The sequence below is a fragment of the Hyperolius riggenbachi genome, chromosome 11, assembly GCF_040937935.1.
Source record: "Hyperolius riggenbachi isolate aHypRig1 chromosome 11, aHypRig1.pri, whole genome shotgun sequence".
Lineage (NCBI taxonomy): Eukaryota > Metazoa > Chordata > Amphibia > Anura > Hyperoliidae > Hyperolius > Hyperolius riggenbachi.
Genome location: NC_090656.1, coordinates 234,325,065 through 234,344,473, shown reverse-complemented (window position 1 = coordinate 234,344,473; position 19,409 = coordinate 234,325,065). Strand labels below are relative to the sequence as shown.

The following is a 19,409-nucleotide window of genomic DNA, read 5'->3' as shown; positions in this document are numbered from 1 at the left end:
GAGGGGCGGGCCTCCAGCAGTGAGAGCAGTGTGTTTGGCAATAATGTGACTGCTGACTGTGATGTAGAGGGTCAAAGTTTTGCTCAATAGAGCATTATGGGGCGAATCGAACTTCCGCAAAAGTTCGCCTGGTGCAGGCAAACGTGAACCCCCAAAGTTCGCCTGGAACCGTTCGCCGTCGAACAGTTCGCTACATCTCTGAGCTTGTCCCGACTCTGGCGCTGCCTGTAGCAGAGGGGCGGTTAACTTACCAATGCCGCTGCCTATAACAGATGCGTCCCACCTGCGGTCTACACAATGCCACTACTTCCTCCTTCAAACACAGAAAGAGGAAGTAGTGGCGTTATATGGACGTGCAGAGGTGTAGCTAGACTTAAAGAGACACTGAAGCGAAAAAAAAAAATGATGATATTATGATTTGTATGTGTAGTACAGCTAAGAAAAAAAAACATTAAGATCAGATACATCAGTAGTAGTTTACTGGTGGGTGGGTGGGAAGGGGGGAAGTAGTTTATTAAATGCGTGGTTTGTTGTGAGTTTTGCAAAAGACAGTAAATTGACAAACCTCCCACCATGTTGTGGTATGACCCACGGTTTTAAGCAGCAAAATTTGTTAAAACGTTGAAACCTCCAAACACCAGATTTTATAAACAAAACAAATGGGAGGAACCCTCTTTACTTTTTTTTTCCATTTTACCAATCCCCAATGGACTGACAGTAAAAGGGGCGGGCGCGAGGCAGCCAATTAGTTACAAGGCATGCTTTAACATGCTAATTACCTCAGACTCAGGCTGACAGCGATAGCGTTTGGTGTGTATAATCTAGAATGATGGAAAAAGGAACAGATCATCCAACAACTGAGCGACTCAGACAACAAAGACTCCGAAACACACAGAATCTCTGGCTTTAAAACATGCAATGCTTTGCTAATTCCATTACTAATGAGTTCTGACAACACTTCATTAGAGGATTATTTGGATAAACACTTTCACTAGTGACACTGGTGACCTTTAAACCAATCTTAAGAGACAAATGGCAGGTATTAGTGTAGGCCTGTGACAGCCAATGATGCCTGTACAGAAGACATAACCAATCAGAAACATGCTTTTACACTTACCCAAATGTCCACTCTGCTCTGCAGTTAAAGAGGAACTCTAGAAGTTCTACTACTGAGAGGGCTAAAGCCAGTATAAAATATGTCTGATGTCCCAGAATGCTCGAATTCGAATGAATAAACAGCCTAGGCAAAGCCTCACTGGGTGCTTGGGGCTATATACTAAAATACAGCGATATATAGACATAGGAAGTGGTCTGATACTGAAACCAGGATAATTATCGCAACAGTGGGTATCCTAAATGATTTACTGCATTCCACTATATGTCTTTATGGTTCCTCTATAAAGGACACCTGAGGTGAAAATAATCCAATTAAATAAACAATTGTATCTATCCTCCTTCTCCTAAAAATGACTTTTTAAGATATTCTACAGTTTTATTTTATATTTAAATCTACCTTTTTTGTTTTTGCTCAATGACACATTCATTGAAGTATGGCAGAGCTAAAATCCATGAACTATTGACTTTTTTATCTCTTTCCTGCTCTCAGAAGCCATTTTCTGCTAGGAAAGTGATTTATAGTTGTAATTTCTTATCAGTGAGGGTCACACTGTAGTCTGACCCAGTCCTAACAGGAACTGTCACTTACATAACTGATATTTAACTCTTTCAGGCAGAAAAAGAAAAAAAAAAGGAACACAGCATAGTTATTTGTGTGCTAGGCACTGTACATACACATGTCTATCTCATCATGCCACATGTCACCTCTGGTATCCTTTAAAGAGAACCTGTACTCAGTAAAAATATTTAAAATAAATACATGAGATAACTTCAAATGAACATTAAATAGTTACCTTGCCATCAGTTCCTTTAAGAAGCACCATTTTCTTCTGACAACAATCCCTTCCAGTTCTGACAACATTTTGTCAGATCTGAAATATATCAGTTGCTGTCAGTAAAATATCAGTTGCTGTCAGTTATAGCTGAGAGGAAAACTGCTGTACCAGGTAATGTCCATGTTTCCCTATGGCTCAAGTGGGCGATGTTACAGTTTAACTGTGTGCTGACCAGAAAGCTGTTATGGGTAATGGCCATTTTCAAAATGGAGGACGGAAAATTCCCTTGATCACAGTGAACAAACAGGACGCGGGACAGGAGAAAAACACTGAGGAGTAGACTACATGGAAGGTAAGTATGACTTGTGTATGCTGATTTTGACTTTTAATTTTCAGTTCAGGTTTTCTTTAAGATAACTTAAAACTAGACAACAGGGTGATGCAAATGAGTGATTATCTTAATATGCTCATTACAATTACATGAAATTTCACCTAAAATTTCGCAATTACGCCCACACATAATTCTTATTTAGAAATTCAATTGATTTTGCTTAAGCCAATTGTAATTTTGTGTAATTTGTTGAATTTAGCGTTTTAATTGCATAGTCCCCATACATGTTATCATCGTCTAAGTTGCGTCGTATGTTGAGGGGAATAGCGGGAACAGTTAAAAAAAATAGTTTTTCAAAACGGCTATGTCGTTTTTGTGAACATAGATATTAAAATTCAAATAAAAATGTTTAAAAAAAACATTTTCACTTTGAATTTTTTAAATCCATTTTCTCAAAAAAAGTACATGGTCTTTTTGATTTTTTTTAACTTGTTCCTAATATTCCCCTCAACAACCTACGTAGTAATTTTGGTGACAATAGCATGTATAGAGGTCTCGCTATTAACTACTAAAATCGGCACAACATTACGCAAAATTGCAAAATTAAAGTTCCCGATTACAGTTACGAACAAAAGGAATTCTCCTATTTTTTTGCACTACTTTATGCTCTTTCTCCTATGGGCTGCTCCTTTGCCTTAATTTTCTACCAGGCATCCTCTTATCACTATTAATACTGTATATCTGGATAGCAATTCTGCACTTTATTTTCATATATATGATATTTATTCATGTGTTTTTGCTTCAAGATTTTATTGCACAGGTGTTGTTTTATTGGTCTTGCATCACACTAGGTTGTATACTGAACCCGGGTTCAGGGGTGCCTCTAGGCATAGGCAGTACAGGCCATTGCCTGGAGTGCCATTGGTCCTAAGGGCACCATGTTGCTGGATTAAGCCCCGCCCCAAATTAAGCCCTGTCCCACACTAAGCCCCACCCCCTGGATGTTCTATTACTTGCTTCTGCTGCATCTACTTAGCATACGTTGGAGGCAGCTGCCACCTCAGTGCCTTGTGCATCCTTCTTTCCCCCTTTGTGCCTCCTTCTGTCTCCTTGTGCCTCCTTCAGTCCCTTGTGCCATGTCTGATCCCGTTTGTCCTTCTGTCTCCCTTTGTGCCTCCTTCTGTCTCCATCTGTCTCCTTCAGTCCCCCGGGGCAACCTCCGCCTCCTTCTGTGCCCTTTTGTTCCTCCACCTGTTTCCCTGCGCCTCCTTATGTCTACCTTTGCCTTTATTTGTCCCCTTGTGCTATCTCTGCCCCCATTCCTCCTTCAGTCCCACTCTGCTTCCTTCTGTCCCCATGTGCCACCTCTATCCCCTGTGCCTTCCTCTGTCCCCTGTGCCTCTTTGTGCCTTCTTCTGTCTCCCTGTGGCTTTGTCTGCCCCCCTCTGCCTCCATCTGTCTCCCTGCACCTCCTTACATCTCCCTCTGCCATCTTCTGTCCCCCTTTTGTGCCTCCTACTGTCTCCCGGCTACCACCCTGCCAGATGGTGTGTCCCCAACCAGCTTGCCACAGCCCATAAGCTCACTTCTGCAGCTTGCAGAGTCTATGGGTTCCGGCAGGCATAGCAGGGCTACAGGAAAATGGCGCCTGAAGCCCTGCACTGGAGACTATTTGTGTCTCCAGTGCAGGGCTTCAGGTGCAATTTTCCTGTAGCCCTGTTAGCACGGGAGTTTTGCAGCCGGAGTTGCTGCATAAAGATCATCGGGGGAGCTACTGCCCGCCAGAGGGAGGCCAGGAGAGGAATCTTCTGCTCTGCAGGTTTCTAGTGAAACGCTGCCGCATTACGATTATTTCCTGGTGAAACGCTGTAGCATTGGGGGGGGGGGGGGCACCACGTGTTTTCTCGCCTGAAGCGACAAAATGGCTAGAGGCACCCCTGCCCGGGTTCTCCCCCGTTGGGCTCAATATTGAGCCTACTATGGGGTGTTATATCTGACAGCAGCATTGTGCCATTATACAATATATTGCATTTACAGTGATTGTTTCATATGCAGAAGGGATCATGTTCAAACATTTGTTTTTTTTAAATGGTTTTAGTTTCATTGAACCATCAATATTGTAATTATACGTAATGTTGAATGAAGACTATTGTTATATTCTTCCTAAATTTGCTGTGGAAGGTGCTATTCTTCAACCTTCCTGGGGGTAACCCCGAACGTAGTTCGGGGTAAGCCGCGCAGGAGGTTTTCTCAGGCCCTGCTGGGCCGATTTGAATAATTTTTTTTTTGCTGAACTGCGTCAGCAGTTCGATCGCCGCCGCCCCGCGCTCGATCGCCGCTATCCGCGTCGCAAGACAGCCCCCCCCCCCTAGACCCCTGCGTTGCCTGGCCTATCAGCGCCAGGCAGCGGCAAGGGGTGGATCGGGACTCCCTTAGACGTCACGACGTCCATGACGTTGGTGACGTCATCCCGCCCCGTTGCCATGGCGACGGGGGAAGCCCTCCATTAAATCCCGTTCTTTGAACGGGATTTCCTGATCGCCTATCGCCGGAGGCGATCGGCGGGGCTGGGGGGATGCCGCTAAACAGCGGCTATCATGTACCGAGCCCTAGGCTCGCTACATGATTTAAAAATATAAATAAATAAAAAAAACGGCTGCGCTGCCCCCTGGCGGTTTTTAATAGACCGCCAGGAGGGTTAAGGGGTTTCTTTCTCTAAACAAGACCCACAATGCATTACTTCAGACCAGCTGGTGAAGCTATAGAAACCAGGTTAATTCAGGCCAAATCCAAAAAAAAAGAGGGAATGTTTTACATTCTCCATAACTCTACTGGGCCCTCCGTATCACTAAGATAAAATAGAACCTCACCTGATTATTTATGGGTAATCCGCCATTGTGTGCGCTACAAACTATCCTGTCACCAGGTGATATAGCATTGTGGAGGCATATAAACAATGTGGTTTATTACGCCAGGTCCTGCATGGCAGCATAAAGCTGTTCTGTAGCTCGCAAAGGAAAAAACAGGCAAAAGAATTAATCATCGGTGAGCTGCAACTTTAATAGCGCCTCCGTCTGACAAGTCGCCATCTTTTTTCGTGTGACCGGAGTAAAAGGTTCAGATGCGGCGAGCAAGGGGAGGTCTGGAAGCTGTAAGCGTTTGCGGTGGTCGCGCATTTCTGCATCTTGAGACTCGGGCAGCACGGTGGCGTAGCGGTTATCGCTTTCGCCTTGCAGCGCTGGATTCCCGTTTCTTATCTCAGCCATGGCACTATCTGCATGGAGTTTGTATGCTCTCCCTGTGTTTACATGGATTTCCTCCAGGCACCTCAGTTTCCTCCCACATCCCAAAAAAACATACAGATACGTTAATTGGCTTCCCCCTAAATTGGCCCTAGACCAGACATGGGCAAACTTGGCCCTCCAGCTGTTAAGGAACTACAAGTCCCACAATGCAATGCAGGAGTCTGACAGCCACAGTCATGACTCAAAGGCAAATGCATTGTGGGACTTGTAGTTCCATAACAGCTGGAGGGCCGAGTTTGCCCATGCCTGCCCTGGACTGTGATACATACACAACATGATACATACATAGACATATATCATAGACATATAACTATAATAGGGATTAGATTGTGAGCCCCTCTGAAGGACAGTTAAGTGACAAGTCAATATATACTGTACAGAGCTGCGGAAGATGTCGGCGCTATATAAATTCTAAAAATAATAATCTAGAAACTTGGTTATCGTTCTGTTCCATTCTGAATAATCTGCACATTCATAAACAAGAGATCACAGGTCATTATCAACCCAGCGTCACCATCAATACTCATTCATAAGGGGCCTTCCAAAAAAAACAACACACAGCGCCCATTGTAGCCTGGGAGACACAGGCGACCTTTGAAGCACTGAGCTCATTCGCGGCCTCTTGCGAGGGTCCCTTGATTCGATATGCCTGTGGAACTTTATTAACTCCAATGAGGCTTGTGTTTTGCAATATTTTCCTGCAGTGTTAGGGCTTGGTTGTGGACAATCTCCTGCACACCACGTCCCAAGGACTTTACACCAATCGGCATTAGGGGCTAGCGCCGTTGCCTAGTGGTTAAGATGCCCATACACTTGCTGAGGCTTGCCTGATCTCCCTAAAAGACTGGTCCCTCTCTGATCAGAATCTCTCCAGAGAGGGATTTATTTATTCCACACACTGTACAAAGATATTCAATAGATTTCAGCATGATATTCGTTGCATGGCTTGATGCAGAGCTTTACCGCCACTCTGCCACCAATCAATATACCTCTCACTACATCAGGACAGTACAGAGCAAAGCTCAGACCTGATCTACAAGTCATGTCAGTAAAGCTGTCACACAGGGAGGCAGAGATACCAGAGCTGGTGTACAGTGTGCACAGTATACAGTATAGACAGGAACAGGAAGGACAGCACAGAGCAATGACCAGACCTGATCTACAAGTCAAGTGAGTAAAGCTGTCACACAGGGATGCAGAGATATCAGAGCTGGTGTACAGTGTGCACAGTATACAGTATAGACAGGAACAGGAAGGACAGCACAGAGCAATGACCAGCCCTGATCTACAAGTCATGTAAGTAAAGCTGTCACACAGGGATGCAGAGATATCACAGCTGGTGTACAGCATACACAGTATACAGTATAGACAGGAACAAGAAGGGCAGCACAGAGCAATGATCAGACCTGATCTACAAGTCATGCGAGTAAAGCTGCCACACACGGATGCAGAGATATCCGAGCCAGTGTACAGTATATACAGTACAGACAGGAACAGGAAGCACAGCACAGAGCAATGATCAATCCTGATCCACAAGTCATGTGAGTGAAGCTGTCACACATGAATGCAGAGATATCAGAGCTGGTGTACAATGTACACAGTATACAGTATAGACAGGAACAGGAAGGACAGCACAGAGCAATGACCAGATGCAGACATGATCTACAAGTCATGTGAGTAAAGCTGTCACACAGGGATGCAGAGATATTACAGCTGGTATACAGTGTACATAGTATACAGTATAGACAGCAATAGGAAGGGCAGCACAGAGCAATGATCAGATCTGATCTACAAGTCATGTGAGTAAAGCTGCCACACAGGGATGCAGAGATACCAGAGCTGGTGTACAGTGTACACAGTATACAGTATAGACAGGTACAGGAAGGACAGCACAGAGCAATGATCAGACCTGATCTACAAGTCATGTGAGTAAAGCTGCCACACAGGGATGCAGAGATATCAGAGCTGGTGTACAGTGTGCACAGTATACAGTATAGACAGGTACAGGAAGGGCAGCACAGAGCAATGATCAGACCTGATCTACAAGTCATGTGAGTAAAGCTGTCACACAGGGATGCAGAGATATCAGAGCTGGTGTACAGTGTGCACAGTATACAGTATAGACAGGAACAGGAAGGACAGCACAGAGCAATGATCAGACCTGATCTACAAGTCATGTGAGTAAAGCTGTCACACAGGAAGGCAGAGATATCACAGCTGGTGTATACAGTAGGGATGATCAATGAGATGCAAATTCTTCTGAAATTATGCAAAGTGTTATACAAATGTATGCAGGTTAAAAATGGACCAATCAATTTAATCCCAGGTTTCAACTGATTGGTCCATTTTCAAACTGAATATATTTGCATAAAATGTGCACGCATTTGCATCAACTCAGAAGAATTTGCATATCCTTGATCATCCCCAGTATACAGTATAGGCAGGAACACGAAGGACAGCAAGAACTCCTGTTAAAGGGAGCGACTTATTCCTCTTATGAAAATCAATGAAGTTTGCAGTGATTCATCCTGCTGCTATATTCACTAAATTTTGATTACATTAACCTTAATGGGAATTTACTCCACCCTCCCCCTTCCTTACACACACCCACGCACACACCCACACAATCAGGGTCAGCACTACCATAGTGGCAAAGGGGGCAATCGCCCCAGGGCCCCAGCACATGTAAGGCCCCCCAGGTGTCTCCTCCCCATCTTAACTGTTGCTCCTTGAGGTCTCTGCAGAGTCTTTGGCAGAGTACCTGTGCTGGTGGGCAGGTGAGACAATACACTGCCAAAAACTCTGCAGGGCCCCGGAGAGCACAGTTATGTTGGGAGGTGGTTGGAGGAGGGTCAGCAGCCGACTCAGGGGCCCAGGAGGGAAATGTGGCTGCAACAAATGGCCCCTAATGCCGCTGTTTAGTCGAGGGTTGTTTGTTGGGGGGGCTTCAGATTAATTTTGCCCTGGGCCCCCATTGTTACTAGGTCTGGCCCTGCACACAATTTTGTTTAATGGAGATTTTTTTTAACATTGCCAGTCACGCTTCTGATTAATATACGTGTCCAAAAACAATCAGAAGCTGATAGTTTGGGCATATTGGCTGGAAAAATATGGTTGGCAGATTCAATCAAAGTGATTATTGAAGTGGATGTAGAAATCAATACATATATGACCACAGAGAGGAGGAGGAGAGAGAGAGATTAGCTATGTGTGCATCTCAGTGACAGAAAAATGTGTATTGTGGTGTGTGTGTGTACAAGTGTGCGTGTGTGTGAGCGCGTGCGCATGCGTGTTTGTGTGCGTGCGTGCGTGTATCTTACTAATATTATAAATGTGAAAGTTTGGATGTTTGGATGTTTGTTACTGGATCACGCAACAATGGCTGAACGGATTTGAATGAAATTTGGCACACACATAGTACATTACCTGGAATAACATATAGGATACTTTTTATCTCCATAATTAAAAAGTGGGCGGAGACAAATACAAATTTCACTGGGAAAATGTAAACAGCAGCCATTCTTACACTGATAATGGTAGGGTGCTCAAACTTTGCACAGTTGGTCACTGGGTGACTGGGATTAATATTCAAAAAAGTGGGTGGAGCCTACAAAAGCCAATCAAACTTCACCTATTGATTTTCAAGGGGAATATTTCATTGCTGCCATTCTTGCACTGTTAATGGCACAAGCCTCAAACCTGGTACAGTTGGTCATTGGGTGACTGGGGTTCAAATTCAGAAAATGGGGTGGTGCCACAAACAGCCAATCAGATGTGTTTCATTTCAATGCAAATGATTGATGCCAAAGACCTCAAAGCTCACAAACTTGGACATTGAGTAATTGAGTAATTGTGTGTTAGGGTTAGAAAAAGTGGGCGGAGCCAACACCAGCCAAATACATAACTGGGCAATGCCTGGCCATCAGCTAGTATATATACATATATATATATATACACGCAGGGCTGGATTTTTGGACAGGCTGTGAAGGCCAGGGCCTTGGGCATCTGCAGAAGCCCAATGGGAAACCTGAACATGAGAGAGGGGTGTCAACATATGGAGGAGGAGGTGGCTGACAATGGGAAAGCAACACATGAAAAAGGGAAACTGATGTCCGCAGGAGCTGTTCATGAAAGATAGAGGCTGCAGTACATGGATAATACACACACATGATAGAGAGATGATAGATTCCAGTATGCAGTAAACTCTGTTCCATGTTGTTCAGTATACATCCGTTATTCTATAGAAACAGAGCCAGCTAATAGATAAACACGAACAAAACATGCCTCTTCTTGCACTACTAGCCCTCGGCATTTTAGACACTATAATGGACAATTTGTTTCCTTTCCGATGGATAGAAAAACAGAGACGTTGGACGGGATAATAAGACCTGACAGATAATTCCCCCAATTCACTGCTCGATTCTGCTGGTCGATAATAGACAGATTCAATCACCTTCATATAAAGTGCCTGAAATCTCTCCGCACTCAGGAATGCAATCTCTGCTAGATTGTGTGATCATCTGAAAACATGACTGATAATATATCATCTGGGCAAGCTATGGTCACCATGTGCTGCGCTGCTCCTGTGTCAGCTCTTGCCGGAATACAGCGTCAGAAATCACCGTACAATCATGGAAAAGAGACCGGCAGATAGAGAACATATATTGATAAATAGATAGATCGACAGGAAGATGGATATACTATATAGGTGAGAGAGAGAGACAGAAAGGTATGTATATAATGTGTATACATATACAGAGAGAGAGAGAGAGAGATAGACAGAGATAGATAGATAGATAGATAGATAGATAGATAGATAGATAGAGACAGATAAGATGGATAGTTACAGTATAAATACCTGTAGATGGATGGATGGATGGATATATAGGTGAGAGAGAGACAGAAAGGTATGTATATAATATGTATACATATACATAGAGAGAGATAGATAGATGGGTAGATAGATACATAAATAGAGAGAGACAGATACGATGGATAGTTATAAATACCTGTAGATGGATGGACGGACAGGCAGACAGACAGATAGGGCTGGTGCACACCAAAAACCGCTAGCAGATCCGCAAAACGCTAGTGGTTTTTGAAACGTTTTTCTTATTTTTATGAAGCGTTTCAGCTAGCGTTTTGCGGTTTTGGGAAGCGTTTTTGGTGTAGTAGATTTCAGATATTGTTACAGTAAAGCTGTTACTGAACAGCTTCTGTAACAAAAACGTCTGCAAAACCGCTCTGAACTGCCGTTTTTCAGAGCGGTTGGCGTTTTTCCTATACTTAACATTGGAGGCAGAAACGCCTCCGCAATCCAAAAAATGCCTCACCTCGGGATTATGCGTTTCAGCAAAATGCCTCCCGCTCTGGTGCGAACCACCCCATTGTAATACATAACCCACGCGTTTCCACAGCCGCAAGCGGCTGTAAAAACATGAGAGAACCCGCTCGGGGTGCACCAGCCCATAGATAGATAGATAGATAGATAGATAGATAGATAGATAGATAGATAGATAGATAGATAGATCACAGTCTCACGGATTGTGCATGCTCAAACTCTACAAAAGCATTCAACCAAGACAACCTATGATACCTTAAAGCGGACCTGTAGTGAAAATGAATAAAATTGCTTATTGTTTACAATATGCATTGATAGAGGATTTAGTCAGTGTTTGTCCATTGTAAAATCTCTCCTCTCCCTGATTTACATTCTGAAATGTATCTCTGGTGGTGACATTTTTCGTCCTGTCAGTTGATCTGTGTGGAATGTTCGTTACTGAGAGTTCTATGCACAGGGGAATATACTGCTTGCTTGGCTATTGGAAAAAAGCTGTTATTTCCCACAATGCAATGAGGCTCATAGACAGAAAACTGTCAGGACCATGGTCATGACATCATTCTGTGGGGGGGTTTCACCACAATATCAGCCATATAGAGCGCCCTGATTTATGCAAGAAAATGTAAAGATTTCTCATGGGAAGGGGGTATCAGCTACTGATGGGGTTGAAGTTCAGTCCTGGGTTAGAGTTCCTCTTTAACTCATCTAACTATACTGTTATCTGATTAAGTACTTTTACATGTTGGGCGTCTTTAATAATAGAATAATATACAGTGGATGAGGCCTTCCACTTCCCTGCCTATAGTGCATCACCATATAGTAATTTAGCATTAACATTGCTTCTCCACATATCTACAGCCAAATGAATGAGGATGAAGAAATTTGCTTCCCCTCAGGAAAGAGGAGTTGGAGCTAGCAAATCACTGAACAGATGACACAGCAGCTTGTTAACTGCACCACTTTGCTTATCCTGACTTCTGCTTCCTGGGTGGGGCCAGTCCTCTGAGGAAGCAAGCATTGCTAGCTTGCAGAACGGCTGTTAGACCTGTTGCCTGATTTATGGTGTCTGTCACTGGATGGGATGAAATAAATTAGCACTTGCAACCTAGCGGGTGCCCGGTATCTCTCTCCTTTTGCTGCACAGTTGATCCTTCAAACCGGAGGCACAGTGAGTAAACGCTGAGGACCCCCCAGAAGGCTTGCCAACTTAGCACTTGCCGATCGTTTCCTTGATTCTACAGCAACTAACTCTATTATTGGATGCACAACTGAGAATTCTTACCCCATCATGATTAAAGAATATTATAACGACCATGCAGTATAGTAGTGCTCCACAAAGCCTATGATGGTGCTATAAGACCTCAGCTATGGAGCCCTCCACTACCTGACCATAACTGGCGCCTGATAGCCAAAGCTCAGGTCAAAAATCACATACTTACTTAAGAAGGGGAAGTCTCTGGATCCTGTAAAGTCATCCAGTCCTCCGTTGCCCCTCCCAGACCCCCCAAAGATTTCTAACAAGGGGATATTGAAAAACTGAACGAGGGCCATGCTCCTCTTCAGATGCGAGCGCAGACGTTCTGCGCCTGCACGAGTATGGCCACGCCTTCACAGGAAGCAGGAGTCACTGATGCACTAGCAGCTCTGTACTACACTGCAGGGCGCGCCGTGCTTGCGTGGCTGCAGCACGGTCACACTCATGCCAGAAAAAGAGCACAGCCCCGATGTTCTGGTGAGTCCTGGGCAGTGGCAGAGGTATGGTGGACAGCGTAGGAAGCCAGTGCAGGATCCAGAGGCTTCTCTCTCCTTAGGTAAGTATGCAATATTTGACCCGAGCTTTGGTTTGAGTTTGGTTCAACTTATCTGTATTTTTTGGGGATGTTGGAGGAATCTGGGGTACACAGAGGAAACCCACACATACATGTATTGATGCATAATCACTATGTGGTAATTTAAGTGAGCCAGATTCAATAAAGTTGCATAGAACAACACTGAAATCTCCTCCAGACATTAAAGACGTGCAAATGTCTCTCAATCAACTAACAAGATTGTTTGTCTTTATTTTTATCTATTGCTATTCATGTGGTATGTTTTTAGCTCTACACTCTTGTGTGGTCCTATCGTCCATGTTGGCCTTTAGGGAATAAGATATCTTGTAGTTGGTGAATAATGGAGATGAGTGTGTTGGGAAGATCTAAATGTCACCATGTTGGGTCATCCATCTCTTTCTTGATCCATTAGACACTGGAACTCCTGGTACCCCCAGAGCGTTGGATGCCTCTGAAAATGTTTGTTAGCTATATATGAATTGAACAGGCCTGAGGCCTCTACTTCCCCCATCCCAACGAGAGAAGACAGCCACCCATTCTAATAATGCACTAATCTTATGACTACGGGTATGGAAGACACCTCCTTGGCGTCTGATTGGACACAACAAACCTCTCATGATGTCTACAATTCCCTCATCGATGGATGGTGCCCACATTTGTCACCTGCTCTCTGCTCCTGCCCACGAGCCACCCCGATAGATCTAAAGACAGGCGCTTGGTTGGGTGAGTCGCTAGTGTTTACGGCCTAGCTTTGGGCGGCAACGTCACGAGGTCTGGTCTGAGCTCATCTCCACGAGGGTCCCGATTCCTGAATTTCGTAAGGATTCTCGGGGACAATTAAAGATGGCTACACACTTTTAAACTCTGCAAAATTGCAAACAACTATGGCTACAACAAATTAAGTCAACTAGTTAACTAGGATAATTTGTGAGGGTGTCAGGCATCATGTAAAATGTTTTTGAATTGTTTATTCTTTAAACATCAACAATATCCTGCCATTATATAAGGGCCTCATCCTTTCATTTATTTTTACACATGACTAAAACAGAATCCCTTTCCAGAATGCAAATTTCCAAAACTCAGACCAATCCTTTTCAACCCACGGAATGAATGACTTATTAATGATTAGCTGAGAGAGAATTTCCACGCATTGTGCTGAGGAGACAAATCAGTCAAGGCTGCCCATTGTAGCCCTCGGGGTCCTGCCTTGTGGCCAAAAACAATCCATGTAAATACATCAATTCTGCTTCATAAATCTTCAGCTTTTTTAAAAAAAAAAACCTTTTGGTGACCACATAGACTGTTTTTCCACCGCGCTGTTCCATCAAGAAAGAAGCAACTTGTCACCGCAGTAATTACCCCATAAAGGCTGCCTCAAGGATCCAACAATATACTTTCACCAGCAATAATTCAGTCATTTGCACCAAATAGACCAGTCTATCCATGCAGGTCCCCCCCCCCTCCCCTTTCCCTTGCTTTTCCCCCTTTGCTCCCCCTCCAACCACCCCCCAGGCTTAATTCATTTCCTACACTGTGAGAATAAGAGTGTAAGCTGAGGCAGAAGGGGGGCTGCCTGTACAAAGGCCAAATTAACAGGGTCCTTTCAGAGGGTCTGTGTCGGAATCTGGAGTTCTGATCCCAAGGCTTACAATGGCAGGAGCAACAAAAAGGCGCACTGAATCCTTCCTTGCATTCCTTCGCCTATTAGGAAGCCGGCTTTTTCAGAGAGGGTGCCAGCCACAAATTCCTCTAATCTCTCGGGATTTTCTAATAGGGTGCTTGGTCAATAGTTGCTCATGTGTTTTTGGGGTAGGCAGGGGGGAGAAGAAGAAATGGTAGACTGTTCCCAGATTGTAAAGTACACAACCCAGATGTGCGTATTAAACAAAGAACAGAACGAAGGGGGTAAAAAATATATAAGAAATTTGCACATAAGACACATGCCATAATTGCAAAACATTTTTACCTTAGCTTCTTTTATAAGCACACATTTTTGTCAGATATCGCCCTACGATATTACACGTACATAGCCGTGGTGGGTAGGAGCTTTATATAGCCGTCACAGGAGGATTGTAGCTACATGCCCAGCTAGCCCTGAGAACTCGCTGCTCGAGAACATTGACATTCTGCCATGCATGCTCATCCTGTCGAAGAGGGTAAGGCTGGCAGGATAAAAAATAGCGAGGGGGGAGGGGGTTTGGGCTCGGTGACAAAATCTCTGTATTGTGCATGTGGAGCAAGCCTACGTCGTGTGAAGCCCATCATCTGCAGTGTAATTCGCAAGCACACACGGACTTCCTATGCAGTCCTCAGCCTACAGGTGTAACAGCAGCAGCCAAGCAAAGGGTTAACATTCCCATTCCAAAGAGTTGTGGGATAAATCAAAAATTCAAACATGCTCCTTGAATAGACAGGTTTGTGTTAGGTACTAAATGGAACCCCCCGACCCCCTCCCTTCACACCTCAATAACACACACTCCGCACATTTAACTCCAGGAAATAGTCACTGAATATAACAAAAAAGGCAAATACAGCATGTATCCAGTATCACATGCACCCCCTGAACATTAGTCTCCAGAAAAGAAAAGGGCACTCACTGTGTCAGAGACAGGAGGGGATCCAGAAGAGCGATTATAGCCTTGAGACTGCACATTGCACCCAGGAACCAAAGCAACCAGCCATGCCTAGAGCCCACCAGGCTCGGTGATATCCCAGATCGGCGTGTCTATACAAACTCTGCCTGCTAAGTCAGGCTTTATTTCACACCTGATTTTGCACGGTGGAAAGAAATGAGGTGAAGGTGGGGGCAGGAAGGGATGGAAACCCAAAAAAAAAAGAAAGAAAGAAAAAAAGGTCTGGTGTGCCAACAGCTTCAACTGCTCTTCCAAACTTTCGCTAGCCGAGGTGCTGAAAGGGTTAGAAGGGCTAGCTCCCCCCAACTCCTCCTCTGCCCGGGAGCCCCTCACAGCTGCCAAGGGATGGTTGGCGATGGCGAAATCCACCCTCGGTCCAGGAGAAGCCAGCAATCTTCATGATCGACACACAGCTTTCCTGTAGAGCATCACACATGGGGCTAAGCTCGTGTCCAAGTAGGCAAACTTTCTCTCCCTCTCACCACCACCAAAAAAAGAGGGAAGCTGATTAAATTTCCAATCACAGCCCAGTGCAGCCTGGCATTTTTAGCTCACCCCCCTTCTCAATTTTTTTTTCTTACTTGCCAGCTCCAGCCATCCTGGTGGCCAAACTCCAGGAATAGCTCTCCACCAGCATCCTCCAGCAGCGGGGACAGCAGATGATGAGGATGATCCTCTTCTGCAATTTCATGATATCACATTCAAACCAGAGACGCTAACCGTAAATCCATCAAGCCTTGCGAGCCGATGAAACGATGCTCCTTCTAATATCATCCTTGCCGATGAGTTTCAAGCAGACCAAACATAATATAAAAAAAAAGAACGACTCAAAGCCTCCAACGTAGACGGGGATCCTCTCCCTTCAGGAGACCTGATTGAATAGAGTGCAATTGTCACAGTCTCCTTTGCAAAGAAAAACAAAAATATTCCATTGCCATTATATAAAAATATATAAAAATAAACCAGGAGCACCCCCCAGTCACCCCAAGCCCACCATCCTGGGAGAGGAGATGCTGCAACCAGTGGATGGTGAACATGCAAGCAAATAGCCTGTTTCTTCTTGTTGCAGTGGTGGCTTTCTTTGCTCCCCCCCTCCACCAGATTAGAAAAAAAGAGAAGAAGAAGAAGGAGAAGAAGAGGAGATATAATTATTTGCAGCGGCTCAGGCACAAATCACAAGCTTGTAGTGTAGGTTCCCAGCTTTGCAGGCACAGGATGCACATCGCTTGCAGTGGTGCCTCATCAACAGTGACAAGAGGAGTGCAGCTCCACCAATAACTCTTTCATGCAATTTCACAATCCACATCCAGTGAGCCTTGCTTCATCCCCTCCCCTCCATCCTTCCCACTAAACCTTTTTTTCCCCCCTTTGCAGCTCTTCTTCCCCCCCTCTCTATCTTTACCTCCCCTCTACCACTTTTTTTTCCCTTCTTTTTTTTTCCCCCTGCTTGTGATGAATAAAATACAATTACCCAATTACCTCCCATCATCTTAGCACTGATTGGTCAATTGCATTAACACTTGATGTCTTTGAATAAAGGGAAGGCAGCCAATCGGTGGGGTTCTGCTGCCACCTACCTGTCACTGGGCGATAGTGAAATACTGCAACACACAAAGCTGCTTTCAAAGTTTCTCTTTAGAATTAGAACGCTTAATGCTGGGACAAGGTAGACTTTAAAGTTATTTTCTATTTTATTTATGTTTTGTTTTTTATTTTTTAGAGGACATTCTGTTAGATGAAGTCATTATTTTTATTACAGTATTGACCTTCAGGGCACTTTTCCACTAGCAATCGCTAGCGTTCGCGCTAAACGCTAGCGATTGCTGAATCGCAAGTGCAGGAAACTTCGCGGCGATTGCGTTCACGATTTTGCTATGCAATGCACTGCATAGCAAAATCCCGGCAAAGATCGCTCCGCGGTGTGATCGCGTTTGAGTCAAAAACTAATCGCGGTAGTGGAAATTACCTACCGCGATTCCTATGTTAAAAAGCAAACCGTAGCAATTTCAAAATCACTAGCGGTTTGCGATTCAGCATCGCAATCGCCGCTAGTGGAAAAGGACCCTCAGTAACGTCAAGCCAAACGCCATATTTTACTTTGTACAGCGCCACTGAATATGTTGGCACTATAATAATAATAATAATAATAATACATTATTATTATTATATTTATTATTATTATTACTTGATTGTAGGGCTGCAGAGTAGACACCTAATTATTAAATTATTGTAGCAGCAGTTTTTATATCTCATTGAGCCATTTTAGTGTCCATTTCACAAACTGAAATGGCCACTTAAAGAGGAACTGTCCTCAAAAAATCTTGAAATGTAAAACACATACAAATAAGAAGTACATTTCTCCCAGAGTAAAATGAGCCATAAATTACTTCTCTCCTATGTTGCTATCACTTGCAGTAGGTAGTGGAAATCTGACATTACCGACATGTTTTAGGCTAGTCCACCCCTGCATGGGGGATTCTCAGCATTGCCATTATTCTTTATAAAGACATTCTCTAAAAATAATTAATACAAAGATGCTGGCCAGCCTCCCTGCTCGCTGCACACTATTTTGGCAGTTGGACAGAGCAACTGTCATTCACAAAATGCTTTTAAAAATAAAGAAAACCCTGAGAACCCCCCTATAAGAAGATGGGCTAGTCCAAAATCTGTCGGTAATGTCAGATTTCTACTACCTACTGTAAGTGACAGCAGCATAGGAGAAAAGTAATTTATGGCTCATTTTACTCTGGAAGAAACGTACTTCTTATTTGTATGTGTTTTAGATTTTAAGATTTTTGCGACAGTTCCTCTTTAAAGGATAACTGAAGCAAGAGGAAGATGGAGGCTGCAATATTTATTATTATTATTTAGTATTTATATAGCGCCGACAGCTTCCGCAGCGCTGTACAGAGTATATAGTCTTGTTACTAACTGTCCCTCAGAGGAACTCACAATCTAATATATTTATTTCCTTTTAAGCAATACTAGTTGCCTAGCAATCCTGTTGATCCTCTACCTCTATTACTTTCAGGGCCCGTTTCCACTAGCGCGAATCCGCACGCAGACAACGCATGCGGATTCGCATAGGCAATACAAGTGGATGGGACTGTTTCCACTTGTCAGTTTTCATTTGCGTTTTTCTGTGCAGGATTTTTCTTCACGGTAGACCCTGCAGAATTCGCCTGCGTGTGGAATGCAGGTGAATCGCACGCAATGTATTTAATAGGGAAATCGCATGCATTTTTTGCATGCGTTTTTCTCGCGATTTTGCGTGCGATTTCGCATTGAAAGTAATGTAAATTGACACAGGCAGTGACATGGTTAAAATCGCATAAACCCTGCCTATGCGAAATCACATGCGAAATCGCAGCAAAATCCGCATGCGGAATCGCATCCGCATGCGATTTCATCAGCGGTGATATGCAGCGATTCCACACCGCAATAGTGGAAACGGGCCCTTAGCCATAGCCCCTGAACAAGCATGCAAATTATCAGGTGTTTCTGACATTTTTATTATTATATGTGACAGGATTAGCTGCATGCTTGTTTCTGGTGTTACTCAAACACTACAACAGCCAAATAGATTATCATGATAGCCAGGCAACTGGTATTGCTTAAAAGGGAATACATATGGCAGCCACCATATACCTCTCACTTCAAATGATCTTTAAAAATGAATTAAGCTACCATCACAGTGGTGCGTTGCAGTGTGGTGTAACGGCCACTTTGTAACGCTGCTTACCGCACTGCGATGCCCTACCTAGGCTATGCGACACTCACAGTGCGGCAGGTACATTGCTACATAATGGTGCACATCTGCATGCAGTGCATTACCGCAAAATCTGCATGTTAACAGTGACAGTGAAGCATACTTTTCATTGACTGTATGCTTCACTGTATGTGACACAACATGCGGATTACATGCGACGCTGCTTTCCCGCTCTGTTCCGGCACGTTCCTGCTGCGGAAGGGAATGCAATGCAACGGCCACTGTGAACGTAGTCCATCTACAACAAACACATTTTAAAAGGAGGGACAGTCCCTCTTTGGGATCCCTGTCCTTCTTTCCCTCTTTCTT

General features: G+C 44.1%; 1 protein-coding gene across 6 annotated transcripts in view; it reads right to left on the bottom strand.

Annotated features, from left to right (window-relative positions):
- LRRC4C (leucine rich repeat containing 4C) overlaps positions 1–19,409 on the bottom strand; it is a 1,282,052-nt gene that overhangs the window by 197,221 nt on the left and 1,065,422 nt on the right. Inside the window, exon 1 of one of the 6 annotated variants that reach the window (XM_068259714.1) lies at positions 15,296–16,640. The exons of 4 other annotated variants lie outside the window; for them this stretch is intronic. The gene's annotated coding sequence lies outside the window, so the exon portion shown is untranslated. Of the gene's footprint in view, positions 1–15,295; positions 16,641–19,409 lie in introns of those variants that run through there. One more of the 6 variants, XM_068259715.1, reaches the window with a different exon arrangement.